We start from the raw sequence: 22,126 nt of genomic DNA on the forward strand, positions 1-22,126 counted from the left end.
TCCCTCTTTTCCTGCGGAGCTGCCGTAGGGGCTGGTAAGGGTGCTGGGGCTGCGGCTGGGGCAGCTCTCCGAGCGGGGCTGGAGGTGCACACAGGTTTCACGTTTGTGCTTAGCCGTTCGGGAGGCTCGACCACCGCGGCACCGCTCGCGTAGCGCTTGAAGCTGGAGTGTTGAGGCGCCCGCGTCGGAGCCGCGGGCGGAGCGGTGTGGGCACTGCCAGGCGCCAGCCGGCCGCGGGGCCGCAGCCGCGGTGTACGGCGTCCCGCTGCAGCGAGGGGACGGCAGGGCGGGCTACGTGTCCGGCAGGCCGCCTACCTCGGTGGGGCCGGTTCCCTGCCGGAAGCGGTGTCCCGTGGCGCGGTGCACGCTGGGATGGGCGGCGGCGGTCGCGTGAGCGGCGGGGTACCATTTTGCCCTGGTGTGGGCGGCGGCCGGCGGGGCGCTGAGGGCCTTGCGCCATTTTGATCGCTGGCCGGTCCGGCCAGCGGCGGGGAAGGCGGGGGGGAGCTGTGTCGGGTACCTTCGGGGGCTGGTGAAGGAATGCTGCCCGCCGGTGGTGCCAGATGGGGCTAGGAGCGGCCCCAGGGCGATGCGGCCTTCAATTTCTCACTCAGTTGTCGTTTGAATTGGTACTTCAGGTGCTGGCTAATAGTGAAGAATGAAGTCGGTCTAAACATCACGATAAAGATGATGAGAGGTTTGGGCTCCTTGAATAAGGCGGAGTCGCCTTGTTCACTTGATGTAGGGTTGGTGTGTGTGTTCGTGTCGCCTGCAAGTGTTTCCTAGGGCTCAGCCATCGGCATCGTCCTACAACAGAAGACTTTTAATAATACAGTTACTGTAAAATCCACATACAGCGCTAAGAGAAAACCACCACAATCTTTGCATGCGTTTTTAATGTGGATCATGAGGTTCCTTTAACGCTTTAGCTATTAGTGGTTTTTTTTTTGCTAGACAATGAGACAGCAAAATACGACTTATTTGAAAAACAAAGAAACAAACGAAACAGTCGTCCCCCCAAACATCCTGTAGTCGTAAGGTGCCTTTTGTCCTGTCTTGCAATGCTAAAGTCATTGAGCTGTAGTACTTCTGGAAGAACGGGCAATACAGTAACTAAATATAGCTAGGATTCTAGGTTCTTATCTGCAAGCAAAGATTAGGAGATGGTTTTCATTCATGTAGGAAGTTGTTAGGTGTTAGGTGCATTCATTCGGTGTTGAATTAGCTTGTCTAATGATAGTCTGAGTCACGTGTTGGATAACTGGACAGTAAAATTTTTGAATTACAATCCATTAGTAACCTTTGGTTATTGGGTGTAATATGCACGCTTAACTCGAGATTCTCCGTAGCTTCAATTGTTTCTGTGATCTGAAACAAAACATGTTCAATAAGTTACCTTTAATGGGTTGCTACATTTATTTGATCTACGTAGTGTAGAGTGAGAAACGTTATTATTGGAATGTGCATTTTTGAAGTATTGTATATGACGAAACCTTGTCATGTGTTTGGTTGAGTTGGTAGATTTAAATACTTGCTGTGTGATTAAAATTGAATTCTCTAAACCAATTGAAATCGGTGCTTGTACTTTAAGAACTGAAACCTTGAGATGATGAATTTTCATTAAAAGTCCTTTGGACTGAAGTTTAATAGCGGCTACCTGCATTTATTTCTGCAGTGCTTTTAATATGATATTTCAAGTGGATGTAACTCATAACTCCTTTGTTAAAACTGACTGCATTTCTTGCTGCTTTTTAAAAGGTCTACTGCAAACTTAAGACCTATGTACTTAGCATATTATTGCTTCTGAGACTTGAGAAATTGTTTGATTACTGTCTCATAATGTGTGTGACTTAGGGGCCTGGTAGTAAGAATCTGCTGATTTCAAGTGTTAAGTTTGTTTACTGTTTGTTTTTAGGTATGATGGAGAGGAATTTTTCGGTGGTGTCCAGTACATTGTACAGAAGTAATAAGGTAATGGGTCTGGATTTCTTAATTTTGTTGCTCTAGAAATAACACTATATTTCTTTTGTGGATCAAGATAATAAATGCTTCCATTTCTTATTTGCTTTCTATGTTTTTGTCTGTGAAAAGTATGGAATGTCTTAAGTGCCATAGGGTTGTCATCTTTGTATGGCTACCGAGTGGGACAAAAAGAAAAAACAGTTACAGTATATTGTATTTTCACAGTAGCCTTCAAACTGCTGAGTAATTATTTGATGATTTTTTTTTGTGTGCTCTTCACTGATTTAAGGTCAGCCCTTAGGTCAGAGTGTTCTTAGTTTCATTTCTCTTGCTGTGGCGTTTAAATAAGCACGAAGACCCACATGATAAATCACTTCATTAACTTGTGCTAAATTGTACTGGTTTTGGAGGTGGTGCGAGTTAGCTGTCTGGTCTTGGGCATGTATTTGAGTGAATCCACATACATGACCACATTTGAATGTAATTATTGAGGTAATGATACTGCAAACTATGGACAGACAGTAGTATTGTTATGTGAATAAATGCATGGCTGCTTATATAATTTTTTTTTTTTTTTTCAAAAAAATAGAAGCTTGAATGTCTTGGTTCTTCAGACATTGTAATGGTTGCAAAAGGGTCCAGAACCAATTCAGGGTACCTTTTTTTTTTTTCTAGTGCATACTAAATTTTGATTTGTCAGGTATAGAAGACTGTTCTAGACTGATAATGAATTGTTGCATGAAAAAGTGAATTTTTTGCTGCTTGGTGATTGTTTCTGTCATTCTAACATGAGAGATGATGCTAGACCACAGCAAGAGACATTTTCTACTTTAAAAGACAATTTTTTTTATTTCAATTTTAGCCCTTCATGAAAGCACCATCAGAAGTAGAAGAATACTTGGTACACACAAGCGGATTTTCCTGAAAGCTATGTATGTTTTGAATGATCAGTGGGGACAAATGAATATAAATGCATTAGCAAAATATACATATCAAATTAGTAGGTGTGTCATTAGATTTAAAATTGAGGTATTGTTATTTCAGACATGTTTGACATGGTCTAGAACTATGTAGGCTGGGGAGTTCATGAATAGCTTTTTTGGGTCTCTCTCGGAGGAGCTGGTAAAATATGCCTATCTGAAATGTTCATACTACGTCAGACAAGGATTACATCAAGATAGCTTTTAATTGTGAATTTGCACTTTATCAGGAGATTAGTATAAGAAAGCGTTTAGGTGAAGAAAAGAAAGGGGACATCTAGAGAGTTGTTAATATAAACAGGCAAACATAATTCAAATTTTAATAAAAATGTTTATTCATTTTTTTAAAGAGTGTATTTAATACACCTTTTGGAAATGCTAAGAAATACTTTCAGGATCTGTATTCAATTTAATTTGACTCAAATGCTTACAACCAGTGGTTGGGAGGAAGGTGGGGGTCCACAAGAGTTCTTGTTCCAAATGGGTTTTGCTATATTATGTATGAACATGTTGTAATTGATTATTTTACTCAAATTTCCAGAATGGCATGAACAGTTTCTAATAATGGAAATGTCGGGTGTCCTGATGAAAGATTTCCTGGCAACTGTAGTACAACAGATAGAGGTAATACTTATTAAGCAGCTGAATTTTTTTGTTAATTCTAATATATTCCCTTTTCAGTACATCTGCATATGAAAGACATAAAGCTTATTTTGTGGATTATGTGAATGCATGAACTGTGTTACAGTTTGCAGTGTCTGATAATTAAGTGGTGAATCATGATGAAACTGCCAAACCTGATATGTTGATGAAAAACTTCATACGGATCTGGCTACTGAGATAAAACCACTTTAATTCTTTCAAAAGTCACATAATCTTTCAGTCATTATCCCAGTTGGTGTTACTTTTATTGCTGTCCCCATCTGCAAGCTAGATGCCACCATGCTCCAGGTTGTAAGGATGTTGGTGCATTATTTAAACTTGCCTCCTGTTCACGGGTACATGGATATGTGCTGTTGCAACAGGTAGTATCTTCAAGGAGCAGAGAGGGGGAAGTGTTAGACTCCTATAGCTTGAGGTGTCCTATCTTAACAGTGGTTAAAAAGCAAACATTAGCCAGGTATTAAAGGGCCCTGGTAAGGAGGTATTGCTGGTGTTTGAAAGCTAGTGATGATGTTTGTGCTTTGACCCTTTCAGGACTGTTAACTTAGGGCTTGCTCAGATATTAGCATTTAGGAAAAGTAATGTTAATGATTAAAGGTGGAATTTGGTGGTGAATTGTAATGAATTCTAATTCTCTTCAAGCTGTTTCAGCTACAGAGCTAAACTAATTCAGAAGGACTAGTATAACATTAGCAATTTGCAGCAGGCAAAAAGCATGCTTGTGAACACTTACTGTGCATCAGGAGTATTATTCCACTCATTATTAAGAAAAGTTACCTTTAAATACCTTGCTAACTACTAGGAGTTTCTTGTGAAGAACAGGCTTTGTCCCAGTATGCGGAGTTCAAATGTGTGACTGAAACTTCTGGTGCAGCAGGGCTAACTGTAAAATGCTGTATTGTTTAGACAGGCAATATTACAAGTGGGAAGTGGAGTGACTTACATCTCTGATCTAGAGAAGTTGGAAGTAGCAAGCCTTGTTAGTGTAACTAACCAGTGCATTTTATGTCTTTGCAGAGATGTGTGAAGGCTGCTTCTCAATTGAAGATACGAATTCCAATAAATGTTACAATTAACTTAAGCATTACTGCCACCATCAAGCTTTTAAAACCATTGGTATGTCTGATCAGTGAAGAACCTATCCCAAACCTGATTGATTACTTGATGAAAAACACATGTGAATTTGACAACTAAGTTCAGACTACTCCAACACCAGAACAGGTGAAGTGTGTGAAGATAATATGCTTCATAGTCTGTACATGCCTTGAAACCCAGCAAAACTGGTTTAAATAAGTAATGATAATTTTTATTTAAAAATTTTATTTAAAAACTGCATTATTGACAACCCCATTTATAAGCAGGAGGTGACATGTAATCTGTTGTATTACAAATGGTGTATTTGAAGTGCAGTGCGTTTTATGTGTATCTGCATTATGGAAAACGGGGTGAAACAATCATCTATCTTGGCCTTTTTTTGAACTTTTGGTCCTGGATCAGATGTAGTCTCAATTTTCCTGTTGCTTGCAGGAGAGTCATAGGTAGAAGAATGTGGTCTGGATGCATTTTTTTTTTTTTTTTTACTTGCTTGTTGGTGGATTTTTAGCTTCTGGAATTTTTGTTTTGTTGGAAGCTGAGATCCAGGTATTGGCTAATTTTTCAGAAATGAACTACTTGATTGTGATAGGAGAGGGGGAATTACCCTTGACCTCTCTTTTTGGACAGGAAAATGGTCAAAAATGTAGGAACAAATGTTATTAGCTTATTCAGGTATGTAATTGAAAAGCTTCTAAACATTTTCTTATTTTAAAGCTAAAGTAACTGTGCTTATGGTTCAGGAATTTTTTTGTATTATGACAGTTGTTGATATACTTAGTATAGTAATTGATCAATCGATATGGTAAGTTGGTATAGTAATTAATTTTGTACGTAGTTGGAATTAAGGAACACTTGTTCCCCAAGGCACAATAGGTAGGCAGTGCTGATAGCTGTGCCTAACCTTGATTAGCTTTCAAACCTACATGCAAAGTTTTAAATAAGTGTACATTATCATTGAAATATGTTAAAGGGCCAGAGAATTTTTAATTTTTCTATTGCAATCAGAAACCCTATAGAAAAATAGTATGTTTCCTTTAAATTTACGTTTTCTGTATTGCTTTTGTTTTGTCTGTGATGATCCTATCCCGAAACTGAATTCCTTGCTGAAAAACCTAATACGGATCCGGAATCTGAGACAAGACTAAAATAATTTATTTTAATTTTATGAAAAGTATTATGATGTCTATGCTGGGGTCTAAGTTTTTTTTTACAGAAATGGTAACACCTTAATCTATACAAAGTGTATGTGTGTTTACTTGGAAATTGAAATTTCCCTCAAATGAACCATTTTACTGAGACCTTGTTCCCTTTTTCCAGTGATAAGTTGGAACACTTGGTCAGTGCTGCCTGACAAATGTGGATGTTCTGTAACCGGAAGGAAGTGTAACGCCTGAAGAGTTTTTGTGGCTTGGAGTGGGATGCCATGTTTTTAAAAGCCTGCTGAAACAGCTGCTGCAATTTTGTGTAGTGGATACTGTTTTCAGAAACTGCATGTGAACCAAAATCACTGTCTCCGCATATTTAAAATAGCGCTTTTACAGAAACACTGAGCTGCCTTCTGTAGGAAGGATAGCAGCAATATTAGGGAAGTGAATGTTGAGCTTCAATACATGGAAAAAACCCTGACAGTATTTGCCCTTTTAAAATATCATAAGTGTATACTGACATGTTGAAGATCTGTAATAACTGAAAGCAGTGGAACTCAAAGGTAGGCCCTGTAAAGACAGGGAGAAAGCAAAATAGGTACAGAAATTCAAACCAGTGAGTATGCTTTTTGAGGGTGATGTCAACCAGGAGATAGAAGGAAGTAGATGAGGTGATGGTGGTACAGAAGCATAAATGTGAAATGCTTGTAAGACAGAAATTTGTGTGTTGTGAGGAAAGCTGTGGTTACGGAAAAGCTGAGGTCTAAAGCTTGCATTGCCATCTGTATCTAGTGAGGGGGAGAGGAATTGGTGTTTTGTGGACTGCCGCTTTACTGTGAAAAACCACAGCAGTGGAACTGCCCTTTGAGGAATACACTGGTGTTACCTGCTTGCTGTGTGGGGAAAACAGGTCAGTAGTGGGAGAAGGGAGTACGTGCACAGGACTTGTGCTTTGAGCAGCTTTGAGCAGTTGCTTCAAAACTAACCGTGCTGCGTCACGGTAACGGCATATTTGCTGTATGTAGCAAATTGGTACTCTTCCACAGAGGCGTAAGGGATCATAAATTGGTCACCAAGTAAATTGGATTTTAAAGACAAATAATCATGTACATAAGATGCAATTTGCCTTAAAACATGACTCTCAAACTTAATTGTCAGGAATGGTTTATAAAGGAAGAAACGGGAGAACAGCATGATACCTAAGAATTGATAGAGCTACAGTTACTGAGTCCCCAATATTCTGTCTAAGCAGTATCATGAAGTGCAAAAAAACACTACCAGTAGCAGCAGCTGAAGCATTAGGAATGTCAAAAATATGTATCCATCTGACCACTAAAATATACACCAAGGACCTGACTGAACTCCAGGAGTGCATTGGGCTATGCACTGAGCTTGTCCTATGTCCTGTGCTTAGGTCATTGTTAGAAAGTAGTAGCAGTAACCAGCTACTTTGGCTAAGGGCTGCTCCTTTTCAGCAAGCTACTGTATAAAATCAGTTTATTGAATATGTCAGAATCTGCAGAAATTTACTACAGAAGAGCTTTCCCTTCATTGCTTTCAACAGGATTTATTATTTCTGTTAACAAATGTTGCTGCCAAGGGTAGGTATTTCCATGTACCATGTATTGTACATGCCCTGTCTTGAATAAAGATGAGGATGTGAAAAACCTAGCTGTTGCACATGAGGTCTGTAGTCTTACCCCCATGTTCCTTGACAGCTTGTACTTTGCAAGAGCTACAAAGGCATTGTGGCCTTGTGGCACTGCCTGGTTACAGCACGTACTGGCACGTCGTATCCTACATTGTGCTCAAGTGACTCCTGGACAGTGTAAACTCTCTTTGTGATTATGTGCTTTAGAAGTGGGAAGGGACCAGCCTCGGTCTTTTGCCCACTGCAGTTCTATGAGAAGTCTCTTGACAGCATTTAGTGGGGCTACTTGAATGGTAAGTCAAAAAGTTGCTGGTCCTAGCTAGGTTAGTTTCTTCTAGAGGAAAAAATGTTGAAGACCAGAGAAATGGGTAATGCAGCAGCAATATTTGGTAAGTACCTTGTTAGATACTCTTAAAGGATCTGAATACACAGGAAAAACTTTATGGTGAGGGTGACAGAGCACTGGAACAGGCTGCCCAGGGAGGTTGTGGAGTCCCCTTCTCTGGAGATTTTCAAGACCCACCTGGTTGCAGTCCTGAGTAATGTGCTCTAGGCAATCCTGCTTTGGCAGGGGAGTTGGACTAGATGATCTCTAGAGGTCCCTTCCAACTCTGAAACTCCGTGATTCCATGAATATGACTTGCATTACAAGGTCAGATTATGTTTTGGAGTGTAAAGGTACCATCTTTTTTTATCCTTTGGGCTGACGCTAATATAGAAGCCTTTGAGGAGGCACTGCTATGTGTATATCCAGTAAAATTGGTGACAATTGCTCTTATGATTTCTGGGATCAAATAAAAGACTAGAGATAAAGTTTCAGTATTGTGGGAGGCACTTTAGATACCCAAAGTACTTTGCATCAATCTTGTTCTGGACATTCTAAAACTTTATTTGGGGATGGTTTCTGATGTAGGATTGACAGTGTTAGATAAAGGATGCCGGAGACTCATGTTATCTTGCATATCTGGTGGTGGAGGCATGTCTCCAGGAGCAGTGCTTAATCATGGAAAAAGATGAACCCCTCACTTGGCATAAAAAAAAAAAGTAGACATGGCCAGTGATAAGGTGCTATTGGCTGCGAACCATTCTGTAGGAATGCTGCTGTGCTTTAGGGCTGCAGAAGATGGGTAACCAAAGAAAAATGTGTATTAGTAGTACTTAAGATGGAAAGAAAAATACTTGTAATGGCTTTTTTGCTTGGGGGGAGGGAGATAATGTGTTTGCAAATAAGTTGTGGATTTAGTTCTGGGATGTTTTTTGAGTCTGGTAAGGTGGTGGTGTGTTTTTTTTTTTTTTTTTTACAAGTGATTGAGATAAGTAGTTGTGAAGAGTTAGTGTGACGTTTAGAACATGGCATGAGATTTCTCTGTGCAAAAGTAGTTCACTAAACTTCAGTCTTACAAAATATCTTGCTAGATTTAAATCTTTGACTTAAGATTGTGCAGTAAACAGCATGAAAGCACTTTGGTTTTTTGTTTTTTAAATAGTCTGGTGAAATCTTGCACTAACTGTCATTAGTGTTTAACTTTGAAGTGTCGCATGGCTGTTGGGCTGTGGTCCAAGGAATCAATGGTTAGACAAACTTTGTTCTGGAATACTGCCATGTATCGGTCTTAGTAACTGGGGAAAAAAAAGCAGAGGCTTTTTTTGATTTAAACGAGTGGTGGGCTTACAAGCAAGAGGAGTACCTTGTAACCACAACAAAAATAGCAGAGTAGCTCTGCCTAAGTGCTTTGCTATGGTTAAATGAGGTCCCTGTTAAGGTGGGAGGTTTTGTCTGTTGCTGAAGAACTTGTCTTGCCGGTGGAGGCTGTAGATCTATAAACAGAATTGCAAGTGAGCGAAACCAAGCTAGCAGTGGTTATCTCGCCACAGCACCCCCACTGCTGTGTGAGTGCATTTGCTGGTGTGAAGCCTGAAGTAACAGATCATGGTGAATAGAAAATTCAGCGTAAGCCATACTGTCGGGCTGCCGGCCTGCAGAGGAGCATGCTGCCTCAGCTGCGGTCACGTTGGGTGCCAGCTTCAGCGAGGCTGCTGCCTTCTGGGGCGGGCAGGTTCTTAGTTGTATAAACTTGCCATAAAAAGCTTGGATATGAAATTCTCCGTTTAAAAAGGGCATTAAAGTTAAATAACAGTTGCGGAGAGGGACTCCTTAAGGCAGTCTATGGACACGGCGGAGCGAGCAAAGTGTCAGACTTTGCCCGAGGAGAGGTATTCTCTATGTTGGAGAGTATTTAACCCTGACTTTGGGTCAGCAGTTTTTCTGCACACTCCCACAGTTCAGAGAAGATATAATCTGGACAATGAATGAGTTTAACAGATAAATGGTAATTTCAGGTGAGTAGAGTATAGATGGAGGCCTTCATACGCTATGTAAATGTGTCCAGTGATTTACGTTCTCTGTACTTTTTTGTTAGAACTGGTATTGCATGCATTTTTGCTTGTCTGCCCTTGTCTGTTTCCCTTGAAGGATATAAACTGGAAAAGTAAAATTAAAATGATGAATTCCATTTTCTTTCAAGCATCATGTGGCTTTTTAGTTGATAGTCCAGTTGAGTTATCGGGGCTATGAAGACAGTACTTCTCTGCCATTGTCTCAAACTTCCTGCAGGCTCCGGAGGACAAAGTGGCGTTTGATGCTCAGAAGAATGGCTGTATTGAGTGGGACAAAGTCTGCCTCACTCAGTATTCTGTCTGAGGATGACCAGTATAAGGAACAGGAGAAGTATAGAGAGTCTTTCCAGCAGTTTGCTTGGGAATTTCCTGAGATTTTCATTTGTATTTGAATACTACTTGGCAATTATGACCTATCTTCATTTAAAAAGATGTGAAACATGAATGTTAAAATATATGAAGCAGTGCGCATGTTAGTAACTGCGGCAAGGGTGACGGGGCTTAGGAGGGAGCTGAAGTGAAAGCTTTTTTTTCCTCTTTGAAGCAGATGTCACTTTCAACTCTCGCATTAATGAAAACAGTGGTAGTGGAGTCCAGTTAAGGCCTTGATGCCAACTTTACTGTTTAATTGAGCTATATTGGAGGTGAAAATTTGAAGTATTGCTGTGTGCCCTTACCTTCCGTACCCCCTGAGCTGTGCTTCATATACTTCAGGCTTCTCACCAGACCACTTAACCACTGTTTTTTCCCCCCTGTGATTGGAGTTCTCAACTGAAGGAACATTGTTCCAGCAATGACAGTACTAGTTTTCTGGTTGCAGGTGAGGAATGATTAAAATCGGTCCTAAAATAAAGTTCATTCATTATTTTATATATGTGGAAAGAAGCTGGAAAGAGATGAATGGACTGAAATAAAATAAATGCTTCGACCTTATTTTGAAACTGGTAAGTTCATTGAAAAGTAAAGGTATTTTTAAATCATCTTAAGGTCATTGAAGAGGAGGAATATACAGCTACCATTAAATTACTGTACTTCATGTTACCTTGACAAATAGGAAATAATTTGCCCTACCCTTAATTGTTGGGGTTTTTTTTCAGTCAAAATGAGGGGTGTTGCAGATACTATAGAGCCCTGAAAGAAGCAGTTGAGACTTAAACTCTCTAGGTGCGTTAGCTCTGTCTAGCAGTTAGGTCATTTTCTGCCACAGAAGTGAAAGCAAATTGCTTCACTGTCTTAGCTTACTAATTTCTTGCACTCCCATCAGAAAAGCGCAATATTGAAACTTGGTGAGTGGCAGTTCCTAATGTCATTTGGACTTCACAAGTTCAGAGTATGCTCATTCATTCCCCAGTGTGTCTTAGAATAAACATTTTCTGAAAATGTTGGATTATGCTTCTGGTTCCGAAAAATTTATTAAGTTACATATTTGCTATTGTAAACAAAAAAGAGTTTTGGCTTGTGGGAATTGATGCTCCCACCTCTTCCTGTTTTACAGATTGTAAACCACATAAGTTTAACAGCAGGAACAGGAGTTACCTTCAGAACATCTTAAAATAGTATTTTATAATAAAAGGTATCACAGTGCTGAGAATATTCCCCCGAAAAAAACTTCATGGGGCAGGAACAGTGTCTGGGTTTTTAAAGAAGTACTCTTACAGTTGCCAGAATTGGTGTGTCTTCATTTACGTGTACTTGAACTTGACAAGTTGTGTTGCAAATGAAAAGTTGTTACCAGTTTCTGTTAATTTGATATGCAAGCTGTAAGGCTGCTGAAAACCCTTTTTCTATGTAAAGGGATCTTTTTATCATGACCCCTTTGGCAGGGTTGAATGCAAGGTGTTTGGCTGTGGGTTTTGCCCTTTTTTAACTGATACAAAGACTGGAAATAGTATGAATACTCTCTGCTGGGAGTTTCATGTAGTTCATAGGTTTTTAATTAGAAGAGTAAGACTGAACTGAAGTAGCAACTGCTAGATACATTTTGTAGACAAATGCAGCCCCATTATGAGTCATGCTGGATTTGGGAAGGCCCAAAGCTTTTAGCTTACAAATATGAAGAAAGATGGCTTGCCAGGAGTTCCACTGATTTAGAAGGAGACCTCACTTGTTCTTGTGAGGATCTGAAATTCTGAAGAACTGAAGACCACCAGTGCTACTGCTGGATAAGATGGCAGGAGGAGAATCATCCTTTAAGGTATTCTCCCATAATTGCTGAAGGTATGTTTCTTAAAACCTCTTAGGGTTGTCTGAGTGTGGCAGTCTATGGTCCCTATGACCTACCACGGGGAGAGGAGATAGTCCCGTAAGGAAAGGGTAGCCTTTGCATGCGAGACTAGCAATCAGAGTATCTGGATATTAGACTTTTTAAGTGCAAATTGAGTCTTAGAATATTGGAGGACTAAAAAGCCAAATAGTAAATGGAAGATCTTCCACCGAAGGAATCAAAAAGGAGAAGTTGTTGAGAATAAAGATTTTTGTGCTCTAAATCCACACTACTATGTCTTTCTGCAGTGACACTAGCCTGACTTCCTACACTTGGAAATGAGACTCCCTGTAGTGCTCCTGGTCTCTGGCCTCAGGACAGCAGTTCTGAGGCTGTGACATACTGTGGGTAATGTCATACTTTGGCCTTTTTGAATTTCAAGTTCTAAGTTCCTCTATCATGGTTATGCAGAGGGTCTTGTGAGCAATAAGTCATTAGTGAGCTGTGGTGCATGGACCATTGCCTTTATGATGGCTGTTACCTGACTGCACTAACTTTAAAAGGAAAAAGTCACTTCTGGTTTGAAGAAACTTGACAGTGACCAGGATGGCTGTCTGTAATGACATTGTGTTGTATCTGTTGTATCCTCACCTGCCTGTAAGAGAAGAAAACGCTATACCGAGAAGAGGTACTCTGTTATTCTGAGGCAGCACTCCTGGAGGTGTTTTGCCTCTTGGTTGTATCTTCTGCTTTTCCCTAAAAGCTAGTTTGGGTTTTCTAGTTGTGATTTTCCCCACTGAAGTGTGAGCAGGAAAATGTAAAGTATTTTTGATTTTCATCTAGGAAAATGCTTTTGAATTGACAAAAGGGGTATGCGTATTTGGTCTTTCCTGAAACTATAATTTCTATGGCTAGACCAGATCATCTATGGAAGCTTGGGCTATCTCCCAGCATAAGCTTCCTTAACCTGGGCCAAGGTTGGGACCTTGCTGTCCAAAACTGTTATGTAGTCCTCAGCTCTGTCCTGATCTCCTAAAGATCGTATTCCTCCTCCTCTGTACTAGTCCTGTATTGCCACCTCCAGAAAAGTTAGGCCAAAATACAAAATTACATAAGACTACTACGTATCCATTCAGTATTAATCCCGGAAGGACCATAAGAGCAATAGCGTATGAAACTGCAGTGAAGGGAAGAAAAAAGGTCTCCGGGAAATTTTTCTCTGCCTGGGACTCAAGGATATAATAATCCGAACACCTGTTGAGTTGTAAAAACAAGACCAGTTCCTGTAATTGTGATTTGACAGCTGTGATTTGCTCTTCAGAAATCAGGGACAGAGCCTGCAAATAAGAATCACTGATTAGCAAATCTATCAGGAACGATAGCTAGCTGGGCTTCAGGTGTGGAAGGGAAATATTTCTTTCCCTGTTTCTGTGTTGATACTGGGCTCTACGTACTGGAAAGTCCCAGGCAATAAAAATAGGAGTTGGAAAAAAATGGAAGGTGAGTAGTATTTTAAGTAAAGCTCTTTCCTACTCACAAATAATATAACAGGGCTAAAAATCAACTGTATTTTTGTGTAGCATTCTCAGAAGAACCATAACCATTTTTCTTGTTCACAAAGATCCCAATTCTGCAGAAACAGACTCTTCTCTCCTTGGCTATTATGAAGGCTGGTTAGGAAACAGGCACCTCAGACTCATGAAAAAGGCAGAAGTGAACTTCTGTGAAGATGAAGGCCTTTTCTATAGCAGCAGCAAAAAGAAGTATCAGCTGAATTGGGATCAGGCCATGAAAGCAAACATTCTGAGTTTCTAATAAAGGTGTGATTAAGAGTTTAAAAAAAAAAAAATCCTGGGCTGTCTTTATTTCATATGCAGTCTAATCCTACCTCTCAGAAATTTGGTGATTAAGATAAATATGGGCAGTTAGCCATGAGATGTTTGCTTTCTGTGGCTGGCCGAAACACTCCCCTTTTACTGGGATTTCACCTTAATATGAACTTTAAGTATTCTTTGCTGGGGAGCATGGACTGATTGCTTGCTAAGAAATCTGACTAGCAATTGAGGAGTCAGAAAGGGCCTGAGAGGAAATGCTAATGTGTTATCAGCACTATTACCATCAGCATGAGGGTGGAAGAACCCATCTGTGTTACCTCAGCTGATGAGCTGTAGAAGGTGGGTGAACTGCTAAGCTGGAAATGTCTCATGTTCATTTTTGAGAGGTATTCGCATCAAATGCGCATAGCTTACAAAAATTCTACCTTAGTACCCCTCAATTCTGGTTCTAATTTTTTTCTGTTGTGTGCTTAGACCGGAGGCGTTCATAATGCTTTCAGCCTAAAGAAAGAGTCTTCTGTGTGTTTCTTACACAGAAACCTTGTCTTTTGGCCACAGCAGTTCTGTATCTGTTGATCTGAAACTGGTTAACAGTTTTCAGAGAATCAGAATAGTTTGGGTTGGAAGGGACCTTTAAAGGTCATCTAGTCCAACCCCCCTGCAATGAGCAGGGACATCTTCAACTAGGTCAGGTTGCTCAGAGCCACCTCCAACCTGACCTTGAATGTTTCCAGGATAGGGCATCTACCACCTCTCTGGGCAACCTGTGCCAGTGTCTCACCACCCCTATTGTCAAAAATTTTCTTCTATCCAGTCTAAATCTTCCCTCTTAGTTTAAAGCCATTATTACTTGTCCTGCTGCAACAGGGCCTGCTAAAAAGTTTGTCCCCATCTTTCCTGTAGGCTCCCTTTAAGTACTAAAAGGTGACAATAAGGTCTCCCTGGAGCCTTCTCTTCTCCAGGATGAACCACCCCAACTCTAAGCCTGTCCTCACAGGAGAGGTGCTCCAGCCCTCTGATCACTTTTGTGGCCCTCCTCTGGACCTGCTCCAACAGGTCCATGTCCTTATGTTGGGGTCTCCAGAGCTGGATGCAGTACTCCAGGTGGGGTCTCACCAGAGCGGAGTAGAGACATAGAATCACCTCCCTTGAAAATTTTATGTATCAAATTTACTAATGGACCTATCTTTTAATGGAAGTTTAAAGGGGTTAAAAATAAGTGTTGGCACTGAATTACAAACTCTTACCTTTTACTATACATGAGAAGATATCTTGAGTAAGAATTTTTTTGTATTTTTTCTTGGGAGAGGCATAAGCTATTGCTGTGAATGTGACAGTAAAATCTAAAATTATCTGAACTGGAAGGGTGTGAAAGAATTTAGAAACTCCTGCAGTTAACTGTAATCAGTGATTTTAACTATTTTTTTTTTTTTAATGGATGTGCTCAGATATCTAAATGGATCCTGCTGGAACTGAGAACTGATGCATTGGCAGTAAAAATGTGTATTCTCACACAGTTCCATTGACTTTTTAGTGCTTTACACAAGCCTCCAGATGTTGCTATCCATTGGTACATAGCTCTAGTTGGAGAACTCAAGACCTACTAGAAGTGTTTTGGTTGATTTGAAAGTGGCATCAATAAACAAGTTCACAGGTTTATCAGACATTGATTTAACTAGTCATAAACTGATAAAAGATTTTTCTTAATTGACCCCAATAGATTTAAGTTTTCAAAATGAAACTTCCCTGTTAATTGTTCTTATTGGCTGCTACCTTTAAGATCTAAACTTTTTAAAAGAAAAACTAACCCTATATTTTTTTTACAGGATCAAAGAGAGACTTCTAAGTATGTTTTCAATCTGCCTTCAGAAAACAAGATGTTCTTCATATGTCCCCACAGAATAGCAATTTTTTTTAGAGCCCAGTTGCTAGGTAAAATTAAAACTTTGCTTTCCTAAAGAACTAAGTTATTGCTACCAGCAGCATAATGCAGCTGTATTAGTTGTACCATATTAAACTGCACGATTTGCTCAGGTTTGAGAACAGGTTATGTTGCCCACACTGCCCTGTGCAAAACAGTGAAGAGAGACCTCGTTACTGCTACCCAAGCTGGAAAGGGTAAACTTACACACACGTGCTGAAGCTCTGTGTTAGCTTAAGATCTAATTCTAGTATTTCTCAAGGCCCATATAAAAGTATTGAGTAGAACTTCCAAAAGAAGACTACTGAAAAGCAGCAAGCGGAGCCTGAGGTACTAATATTAATAGTTCCTCATCTTTGTGCTCTAGTCTGGAGTTTGTGCTGTAAATGAGAACCCCCTTTAGTGCGGCATACTCCAGGCATCTTTAAAAAGGAGGGGAAAAAAAAAAAAGCAGTCATATACAAAAAGTGGTATTGTCTGCTCTTGGTATCTGCAGAAACGCTGCACTTCTGTAGTCGCTTCTGCCTTATACCTGGCAAGAATTGTAAAGGCGGAGGTGTGGAAGAGGTTGTTCTATTCTTACAAGGACCTTGAAGACACAAGGTTATTTGGGCTCATCTCTGCTTGAAAAGACTTTTAGGTTGTTTGGTTACACATTAAGTAGCTTGCAACACTTATGCTGTGTATTGCAACTGCTGTATTGGGCACTTTCCCTCCTGAGTAATCAGCAATGTCATTACTAGTCAACTAACTAGGCCTGGGGCACGAGCCCAGTCACTGGCAACCCATCATCTGTGCTGTTAAGGGTTAACACAGTCTGACAACTGAAGCCTGCGCCAGCTAGCATTCCCTCACACACAATATTTGGGCATGGTTTAGAGGTTAAGGCAGATGAGAGTTCAGCTGTGGGAATCCAGGCTTTGCTGTCCACGTTTGCCTTATGGCTGGAGAACAGCCCAAGATCTGTCCCATCTACTGTACAGCTGTGGCCGTGGTGTGCTGTGCTCTCCTGGGAAAGGTGCCCAGACCTGGGCAGGGGGAGAATATTCTGTGACCTAGTGATGTGGTCTCTGCCTTTGGAGATGGGATTAATGCATGAAGTAACTCACGTAGGGTTAAATAGATCCCAAGGGTCCCTCTCCTTTTGTTCCACCCTTCAAATGGCTTTTGTAAGTGTGCCAAGTACTGGAATCCCTATGGCTGCTAGTCAGGACAGGGACAGCTGTACAGGGATGTAAGGGATGTAAGGGATGGATGGGAGGAAGGTCTAAATAGAGCAGTTAAGTTCTGCATTGACACTTTCACTTGAGGCTCCACTTGTGAGTTGCAGCTTCAGCACTTGGCTGCCTCGCACTGCGCAAGTGGACAGGATAGCACCACTGTCCTGAGATGACTTTGAGATGTTTCGAGGATGGATACTGATGAGGAACGCTCTCTGCAGTTCTGTTGCATGAGTCCTCCTCGTAAGGCAGAATGCATAAGTATGTGGAGGACTCTGCTTTGTTTTCTCCAGCCTTCCCATGCTAATTTGATGAAAATGGGGGGGGGGGGGGGGAGGGAGGGAGACAACTTGCTTGTCACTTCTTTGCTAAATGTCTTGTCTCCTCTTTCCATTGAGCTTTGCCAGGTGGTGACCTAATGGCAACACTCCTCTGTGGAAGAGCTTTAAAGCATCAGATGCTTAGGGGAACGGGACAGAAAAGGCAGTAATAGTTGTGTCTGAAACTCTTGCTTTTGTACACACAGCAACAGTAAAGCAGTATTTTTATTTTTTTTTCTTCAGATTGTGAAGCCTCTTCATGTAAGTTCCCTCACCCTTGCTAAGGTTGTGAGCTATTTGTATAGGAAGCCTGTTGTTTATAGGTCTATAGTGGGATGAGGAGTATATGATTAGAGGGAATCTGGAGGAAGAGGAACATTTGCGTGTATACTTCTGCAGGAAGTGGGAAGGGTTTGGGATGAAGGGACCAGCTTAGTGATTGCATGTTCTGCTTGCTGCAATGACAGGCTATTTGTACCGTCTGACTGAAGAGTTAAGACCCACATTCAGTCTCCAGTAGTGGGTATCGGCTAACGGAAAAATGCACAGATAGGATACTAATCTCTGGCAAGCTCCCCCCAGTCTCCACTAATTTTTGCCACAGGCTTTAAAATGGGGTGATACCGCTGCATTTAGTAATTTTAGATGGGAGTGTCTTCCGTTAATTAGGCTAGTTACTTTTGGGGTGTGTGGAATTACCTACAGCTTTGTGTGACAATGAATTCCCCAGCTTAGTTGCATGTGCATAAAAGTAGCTCTTTTTTGCTTTGCTATCTGCCAGTTTTATTTGGTCCCTCCTTGTTCTTCTGTTGGAAGAAAGTGTGAACAACTGCTCTCTACCTTTCTCCGTGCCAGTTCTGGCTTTGTAGGCCAGTATGATATTGCCTCATTTGTCTCTTGTCTGTGTCAGATACAGGTTCTGAGTAACTCCTAACACTGCTTTTTTGGCCAGTAAGCACAGGGCATTTATAGTTCTTTGTTACAAGGCCAGCATCTGTTTTCTGAGTGATAATAGTCGGTTTGGGATGGCTTTGAGTTGGCATTTCCTCAGACACATGGAAGTGACTTCACTGTTTTGTGTGCCTGCAAAAATAGAGTGCTCTCCTCCTCCACAACTCTTTCAGTACTTACACATTAACCTATAATGTACTGCAAAATACATTGAATTCTACAATGAGTGCTCTGAACCTATGGCTGATAAACAACTGTTTTAAAATCCTCTAAATTAAATTAGAAAAAAGCTAAAGGTATTAATGGAATGTAAACTAAACTACCTTCTGCTGTTTTTGTTGTGCCTTTCTCTTACACTGTCAGCTCTAAAGTGATTGATTGGGGCAGGGTGGGAAGCATTGACTGGAAGGAGGAAAAAGCTGTGATAGGTATTGGAAAGAAGGACTTTCAGATTCGGGGGGGGGGAGGGGGAAGTCTTTCAAAATCTCAAAAAAGAAACATAAATTAGACAATGGATAGAGTTGCATTTGTAAAGGTCAGGATAATTAAATGTATCACAGAATCCATTCATCTGCTCCAGCAGGACTACCTAGAGATGGTTACCCAGAACCACATCCAGATGGTTTTTGAATATCTCCAAGGATGGAGACTCCACAACCTCCCTGGTCAACCTGTGCCAGTGCTCAGTCACCCTCGTGGTGAAAAAGTGTTTCCTGATGTTCAGAGGGACACTCCAGTGTTTTAGTGTGTGGCCATTGCCTCTGGTCCTGTGAACCATAATTATTGGATTTGCAAACACTTTCTTTGCTGCTTTTGTTTTCCTGACTTAGTTGGAAGAAGTAAAGGGTTTGAAGAGTTAGCAGGGTCAAAGTCAGAGCCTTAGAAATAGTTTAAATATACAGAGGAATAACCTTGACTTTGTTTTAATTAGTGCTACCTCTGCCTAGTTTTGGAAAAGTGAGGAAATGCATAAAGGATGTAACTGGAAAGAATGTTAAAAGAAAATATTAAGACTAAAGACTATAAAGACTTTTCTTGCTGGAGTCGTGGCAATTTTAGATTGTCAGTTACTTTGCAGATTTGAGAGTTCTTCCATTCTAAAAAGTATCAGGCTGAGCCATCCAGTCATATATGAAAGGCTTTCTCTTGAAGAAAATTTCGTATGTCTGATTTATCTCCTTTTGGCTAACTTATGACTTGCAGTTTTTCTCTTAATAGGCACCGGCCTTGTATTTTGTAACTCAACCCATCTTTTAAGACACAGAGCCTCTGACTGATAGAATGGACAAATTAGACGTTTAATTAAACATGTATTTCTCTTATTTTACCAAGGGTAAACAGGCCAGTGGCTAGCTGTGTACTACAGGAAAGGACTGGAGTCTAGAGTTTATTCCATGAAGTTAAGTATCCTTAAAACATACAGATATATTAATAACTTAATAGTCTTACCAAGGAGGCTAAGGGCTAGGAGTGGACTGGAAAACGTATTGTTGTGAAGCCCCAAGAGTGGCTGAACTGTTTCAGAATTGTGCTGTGGCAGACATAGCACAGGGGGGTTGTTTTGTTATTATAAGCGGTGACACTTGCTGTATGACCAGAGTGATCTGCCCCTCTATGGCTGTAGCTGGTGTGTTTCACTGCTCAGGTACAACCAATTCTGTAGCTGAGCCTCAATTTCCAACGTGTGTGCACTGGGGAAAGGCTAATCCCATGCCATCTTAATAGGCATCGCAGAAACGGAAGGTAAGATTCCTGTTGAGTCTCCTGAGATTTTCATTCTTTATTTAGGGTGTAATTCTTTAACTGTACACAAGTAGCTCAAAAGCAAAAATTAGACTTCTGTAGTCGAATTAAATTTATTTTTCACTGCCTTATCTGTGCAGCTCTGTAGTTGGTCCTGTTATAATCACTGGTTTCATCATGGATGTACTGGGAAGGCTCAGATGTCCAGCTGTGGCTTCAGAGGGGCTCTACAGGGGTTACAGTTGGTCTAGAAGCAGGCAGGGGTTTCATATTCCAGCAAAATTTAGGGATTAACATGACTTTAATTACGGTGAGAAGCTGTCAAACCTTCAGGCACACTCCTCCTGTAAATCCAAGTCACCAGATAAGTGCCTGTAAGTGTTCTTGGCAGGCTATTTTTTCAATAAATGTTCTATGTGATTAAAAAAAAAATAATTCATTTTATGATTTAATGGATCTTTTCCTGGGCATACAACTTTTGTCTCTGTCCTACTGATACTAGGGCTAATAACTGAGCTATATTTAGAGGAACTGCATGTCAAGACTCTTTGTTTCCTCCTTTCTATGTAAAATTTCAAAGTGTCTAATAGCTGCAACTGACTCTGGGTCAACTGTGAGCAGATCTGCACCCTTATTTAAAATCACTGCATTTATCCTAGTCTTTTTGTTGCTTTTACTTCTGTTTTATGGAGGAGAGTACATAAAAAGTTTTCCTTCTAAATATGGGCCTGAAAGTGGGAATTACTTGCTAAGGAGTTTGCCACCTGTAGTTATGCAGATCCACCGAGAATTTTAATGAAACATTTTTCACTGTTTTCATTAGTTCCGGAGAACAAATACATTTTTGAAATTGAGATATTATTCTGGTTCACATCTGTATTGTAGACACCTCACCGGAACGCCTTCCGTAAAAAGTCTGAAAACAACACATTTTGGGGCAGTATTTTCACTGAAAAACGCTCTCCAAATTTGTTTTTGAGGCTATTACTCTCATCGTCCAGCTCATAGCTGTATTTTTGGAGAAAGTTGTAAATTATTGAAGAGAGGCAAAATATTCCCATTTTTATTAAGAGTATGATTAAAAATACAAGTTTGCACTAAAAAAATAGGTTTTATTTCACTGAAACTTTTTTTTTTCAGAAAGTTTTATTTTTTTAAAACATGGTGGAAAGTTAGAGTGAAAATGTTGTGTGTTGTTTTTTTTTTTAATGACATTTTCAAATTGTAAATTAGCTGGAATATTTGAGAGTGTACAGCTGCCTTGTATTTGGTGCTATTTCAGACTAACCTGTGGAGTGGTTCAGCTTTTAATGAAGTCCTACTGCATTCAAGTATTTGGAAGAGAGTTTTTTTTTCTCCTCTCACTGAATACCAGTTGTGTGATTTACGTACTTACAGACACCAGCATGTATTTGTCGACAGTGACCTAACCTTGTAATTGTCTGTGCTCTCTTCATTGTGCAGGCTGAAGTATTTTTTTTTAAAACGCTGGAGGTGCTGAAGGTGTTTGGCCGGGCTAAAGGGGCGGCAGGAGTCGCTCAGCTTGTGGCTGAGCTGCCTCTGAGGAAGGCAGGAACACCTGCCCGTGCCTCCCTGCCTTCATTTCGCCCTCTTTATCTGGAGTTACGGGGCTGGCAAAGCTTATTGGGTCGGTTTCTCAGTTTGTCGTGCCGGGGCGCGTTAGCAACTGGATGGAAGCCACAAGCGTGCCACCAGGACCCCCGGCAAGGGGCGCGCATCTGGCGACGTGGTGAGACCCGCCTGCCGCCGGGGCCGGCACCACAGAGTTACGCGGGAAAGGGACGGGCGCTCGCAGGGCGGCGGTGGGGCACAGGCCTCGTGTCCCCGGGCGGCCTGTGGCGTTTCGGTTGAGCCGCCGCCGGGGCCGTCCCCCTTCCAACTCCCCGCTGACCACCGCCGTCCCCGGACCTTTTAACGCCGGCGCTTCCGCCGGAGTCACCGCCACGGAGGAGGACTCCCCTTCCTCTTGGGTGGGCGGTGAGGAGCTCCCTCCACACACACACGGCGGTTACGGAGGGG

General features: G+C 41.1%; 1 long non-coding RNA gene across 1 annotated transcript; it reads left to right on the forward strand.

Moving 5' to 3' along the window:
• Positions 1–14: 14 nt before the first annotated feature.
• On the forward strand, positions 15–7,506 carry LOC309669547. Its single transcript, XR_014268919.1, has 6 exons — positions 15–34; positions 1,916–1,971; positions 2,825–2,894; positions 3,484–3,566; positions 4,623–4,826; positions 6,018–7,506. It is a non-coding gene; the product is annotated as an uncharacterized lncRNA (long non-coding RNA).
• Positions 7,507–22,126: the final 14,620 nt, after the last annotated feature.

Source organism: Vanellus vanellus (genome assembly GCF_965231255.1).
Source record: "Vanellus vanellus genome assembly, chromosome: 3".
NCBI lineage: Eukaryota > Metazoa > Chordata > Aves > Charadriiformes > Charadriidae > Vanellus > Vanellus vanellus.